The sequence below is a fragment of the Babylonia areolata genome, chromosome 23 (genome assembly GCF_041734735.1).
Source record: "Babylonia areolata isolate BAREFJ2019XMU chromosome 23, ASM4173473v1, whole genome shotgun sequence".
NCBI lineage: Eukaryota > Metazoa > Mollusca > Gastropoda > Neogastropoda > Buccinidae > Babylonia > Babylonia areolata.
In genome coordinates, this window is record NC_134898.1 from 43700797 (window position 1) to 43706290 (window position 5494).

At 42.0% G+C, this 5494-nt stretch overlaps 1 non-coding gene across 1 annotated transcript; it reads left to right on the forward strand.

Moving 5' to 3' along the window:
* The first annotated feature begins 155 nt into the window (after window positions 1–155).
* Trnan-guu (transfer RNA asparagine (anticodon GUU)) lies at window positions 156–229 on the forward strand. Its single transcript has one exon. It is a non-coding gene; the product is annotated as a tRNA-Asn (tRNA).
* Window positions 230–5494: the final 5265 nt, after the last annotated feature.

Sequence of the window (5494 nt, forward strand, 5' to 3'; positions counted from 1 at the left end):
GAATAAATGAATGAAACAAGCGAAGGGGAGTATTTATGATGTCTGGTGGCACTGCAGTGGAAAACTGCGACAAAAAGGTCAGTCAGCCGCTGACACCACGTTAAACCCCAAGGTAGCGAACGTCCTTGTTATACAAATCTGTAGCAAATAGCATAGTCTCTGTGGCGCAATCGGTTAGCGCGTTCGGCTGTTAACCGAAAGGTTGGTGGTTCGAGCCCACCCAGGGACGGTTTTTTTTTTCTTTCTTTTTTTTGGGGGGGGGGGGAGGTCGGGCTATGAACATTAATTTGTATTGCTTTTTGCTTGTAAAAAAAAAAAGACCAAACAAACAAACAAACAAAAAAGAAAAAAAAACACAACAAGAAACGAATTGCTTGTGGACAATATTGGGGGTTGTTTTCAGGACATGCCCACTGCTAAGATAAGGCAACGTGTGTGAAAGTTGGTTGGGAAAAAAAAACCTTTTTTTTATATTTTCGTCTCAGTTCAGTGTCTCTCTGACTGCCTCTGTTTTTTTTGTTGTTTTTTTTGTTTTTTTTCTTTTTTCTTTTGTATTTTTTTGTATCTCTCCAACTTTCTGTCTGTCTGTTAGGATGCAGTGTGTGTGTGTGTGTGTGTGTGTGTGTGTGTGTGTGTGTGTGTGTGTGTGTGTGTGTGTGTGTGTGTGTGTGTGTGTGTGTGAGTGTATGTGTGTGTTGTGCGCACTCAACAGACGAGCAAAATCCGCTGATCCAAGAAACAGACAGACAGACATGACAAACAGAACAGAGAGACAGCGCATGTTACTAAAAATATTCTGTCCACCATTCTGATTCTATCTCTCGTTGATTATCATAATTATTACCACCATCATCATCATCATCACTATTATTATTATTGTTGTTGTTGTTGTTGTTCTGTCAGCATGTTCATTCTATAAAAATGAAATAGAAATAGGGATGTATGGCACGGTTTTTATTTCAAGTTTCAAGTTTCTCAAGGAGACGTTACAGCGTTCGGACAAATCCATATACGCTGCACCACGTCTGCCAGCTGAGGAAGATGCCTGGCCAGCAGCATAGCCCAACGCGCTTAGTCAGGCTTTCAATGCATGCATAAGTAGCCTATATATTTGTGTGCCTATCAGAGTGGATTTCTTCCACATCATTTTGCCAGAGGACAACACTTACCGTGTTGCCATGGGTTCTTTTTCAGTGCGTCAAATGCGTGCTGCATACGGTACCTTGCTTTAATGTTTCACCCGAATGACTAGACGCTCAGTTTGATTTTCCAAACTTGGGGCAAAGGGTAAAAGAGGTATTCGAACCCAGACACTCACGGATACTGTATTGACGATTAGTGTCTTAACCATTCTGCCACCGTCCTCCTCCTCTTTTGTTTTGTGGGTGTGTGTTTTGGGGGGAGGAGGGGGGGAGGGGTTGGGGTGGGGGCGGGGACAAACAGATTAGTAATCAAAGACAAAGAACTTGAACACCGTTTACCTCCCTTCGTTCATACCGCAGTGATATATATATATATATATATAAGAATAAACTTATAAAACCTATAAAAGAATAGGGTGCATCATACATGTTTGGCCACCATTTCAGCGATGCATTTGAAAAGCAAATAGAAGGATCTACGTTGTGTGTGTGTGTGTGTGTGTGTGTGTGTGTGTGTGTGTGTAACAAACTGTGAATTGTACCTGTTTCAATCGAAACTGCCTGTTACACAAAGTCGTTGGCGGCACGTTTTGGCGTTGACAGGCGGTGTTAACTGGTGCACGCACACACTCACACAAGAGGAAATAAGCACACACATCTGTGTCTAATCTATTCACCGTTCTCAGTCCATTTCTAAAAGAAAATGATAACCTCCCAAAACTATTCTTTTTTAAACGTAATAAATCAAAGGCCAAAACATATTCTGCATTTTATCTTCACCAAGCTGTCACCCTGCCCGCATGGGCAGCATGAAATTGTGTCTATCTCTGTCTGTCTGTCTGTCTCTCTATCTCTCTCTCTCAATGTCTGTCTGTCTACCTGTCTATCTCTCCACCTCTTTCCCCCCCTCTCTCTCTCTCGATTTCTGTCTCTCTGTTTGTGTTTGTAACTCTCATTGTCGATTGTCTGTCCGTCTGTCTGTCTGTCTTTATCTCTCCACCCCTATCCCCCCCACCCCCCCTCTTCCTGTCTCTGTCTCTCTATTTGTGTCTGTAGCTCTGACTGTCAGTCTCTCTGTCTTTGCATAAGATTCAGCGCTATATAAATACCATTATTATTATTATCATTATTGTATTGTCTCTGTCTCTCTCTGTCTCATTCTATCCCCTTCAACTCCTATTCTTTTCCTTGCCCATAACTTCATTTTGATTAACTCACTCAGTACGGCCAGTCCTCCCTTCTCCTCTACACAGACCCCTCGGATGTCCAGTGGGTGTCTGAATGACCCAACCTTTAGCTTCCGTCGTCAGAATTGTGGTATTCTTTGTCAACATTCACCTCTTCAGTATAAGAGCGTTCTGCTTGCAATATTTTGATGGTGGTAATTGGGGTGAAACGCTGTTAACGTCGTCTCTTTCGCCGTTCGTATGGAGAGAGTTAAACATACAAGCACACACAATGTTACATAGCGGGGTCTCAGTCAACTTAGACACAGCAGGCCAGTTTAGTGAACGCACACAAGTGCCGCCAGCGCTCCATGTTTACCGAAATCAAAGACGATCCAACAGCGATCATCAGAGCAAACACGGCGTTCAATCACACCGAGCCAACCAGTCTTACCATTGACGCTCCGTCAATTTTATCAGTGAATGCTGAGAGGGGAGTGAACTCCTCTTGTGGCGTGGTGCGGCGGAAAAAATTTTTTTTTATTTTTCTATTTTTAGGTCTGTGATTGTCGTTCCTTAAATTTATAGCGATGAATTATGTCCCATGTTAGGAGTTCAGCCTGCGGTGACAAAGGAAAGGACATGTGCCGTTTGTTTGCACGTGGAGATATTGGGGTGTTTTTAAGTGTCGTTTGTCTTCACTGAAGTGTCTGTGTTTGTGTGTGTGTGTGTGTGTGTGTGTGTGTGTGTGTGTGTGTGTGTGTGTGTGTGTGTGTGTGTGTGTGTGTGTGTGTGTGTGTGTGTGTGTTGTTGTTGTTGTTGTTTTGTATTTTCAGGGTCGTTTGTCTTCACAGAGAAGAATCTTTTTTTTTTCTGATCGTGTTGTAAGCGTATTCGGTGTTCTCTCGACTGAGCCTTCTCTCCGTCGGTCTATCTCCCTGTCTCCATTTTCCTGCCAGTCTTTCTCACTGTTTGTCTCCCTGTCTCTGCCCCCCCCCCCTTACCCCCTAGCCCCCCCCCCCCCAGCCCCCCCCCCCCCCCCCTCTCTCTCTCTCTTGTTCTGCCACCGCCTTGAGTGACCTTAGACAAAGACTGATTCAACCAAAATATTATAGTTATCCGTCTGATTTTAGGTTTAATTTACTCATGTCTTCAAGGCACGAATGTACTCTGTATGCGATGGAGTCTCCCGTCGGTCCGACGGATGAGTAGGCTAGGCAGGCTTATCTGTCGGTGTGTGTCCTCATACGGGAGAAGAGTCCGATTCTCGATGCGCAGCACTTCCCACAGGTGTTGCAAGGGAAAACGTCTTCAGAAGTTGAGCCCTGCTTCCTTCGCTCACGCTTCTCCTTAATGGCCAGCGTTCCCCTGTTTTCAAACGTCTTTATGCCACTAAAGCACAGCATCCTCCAGCGAGAGCGGTCAAGGGCATCAGTTTCTCAGGAAGCGATGTCTAACATAGCCATATATATACACGAAGCATTGGAGAGATTACGTACAGTTACTTCGTGAATGTTGTTAAATATTTGTGTTAATCAGTTTTGGTTGATTTGAATTGTCGATTTACTGTGTCATGTCATTTTCTCATTATCGTTTATAAATGAATCCCCCTTCAGTAAAAGGCTCTGGCCTTATTTGAATAAAACATTCGTTCGTTCGTTCTGTCACAGCCTCTGCCACACTCATTTAAATTGAAATTGCAGGACCTTAACCCCACCCCCTCACCTTATGCCAATCTGTCCACCATTCTGATTCCATCTCTTGATTATTATAAATATTACCATCATCATCACTATTATTATTATTATCATCATCATCATTACCTTTATGATTATTATTATCATTGTTGTTGTGACAGCATGTTCATTCTATAAAAATGAAATAAAAAATAGAGATGTACGGCAGTTTTTATTTCAAGTTTCAAGTTTCTCAAGGAGACGTCACTGAGTTCGGACAAATCCATATACGCTGCACCACGTCTGCCAGCTGAGGCGCATGCCCGACATCAGCATAGCCCAACGCGCTTAGTCAGGCTTTAAATGCATGCATAAGTAGCCTATATATTTGTGTGCCTATCAGAGTGGATTCTGTCTGTCTGTTTGTCTGCCTGTCTGTCTGTCTGTCTGTCTTCCTTACCCCGAGACACTTCTCTGCTCTGCACATTATTGTTCTGTTGACATGAATCCCGCCTGACATGGACGTGTCAAAAGACGTGAATACGAAATCAGCTACATTTGGCAGTCTCTCTTATCGAATCACGTGGATTACTTGGACATATGGCCAATCATTATTCTCAAAGTGAGAGAACCTTTCAAAAAGCTGTGAATATGAAATCATGTTCATTCAAATGGCAGCCCCTATACAGACGAATATCCCTTGGACACACGGTCATTAATCTCGAAGTGAAAGTACCTTTCAAAAGTTCTGAATATGAAATCAGGTTCGTTGGCTGCCTCTATACCCTCTATGCACACGTAGATTTCTTTGACACATAAGCTATTCTTCTCAGCGAAAAAGAACTTCAGCATAGACATCTTGTTCCACATTGCATTTGAGCTTCTCTGCATTTTATTAAATCTCCTCTTTTTCTTCTTCTTCTTTTTTTTTTTTTTTTTTTTTTTTTTTTTTTTTTGTAGCGTTGTATTTGATTCCGAGACAGTTTCAACTCTGGAGTTATAGAAAAAATATATGACGGGAATTTTCTGTTTGGTTTGCAGACTTTTAAAAACAAGAATGATTAAAAGAAAGGATAGAAAGAGTACGAGAGTTGTTGTTGTTGTTTTTTTGGTGGGTGGGGGATGAATGATTTTTTATTTTAATAATGCTTGGCATCTTATGTTCAATTTTTTTTCCCTTTTTGATATCTACGTGTGTGTTCTATTTGTAAACGCGTAGGGATTGTTTTCAAGATGAGGCGTAAATGCTCATAATAATAATAATAATAATAATAATAATAATAATAATAATAATAATAACAGATCACTTTAACTCACTCAGGACGATCAGTCCTGTCCTCTTCCACACAGACCCCATCGGATGCCCAGTGGGTGTCTGAATGACACAACCTTTAGCTTCCGTCGTCGTCAGAAATGCGGTATTCTTTGTCTACATCTACCTCTTCAATATAAGAGCCTTCTGCTTGTAATATTTTGATGATGCTGATTGCTGTGAAACGCTGTCATCGTC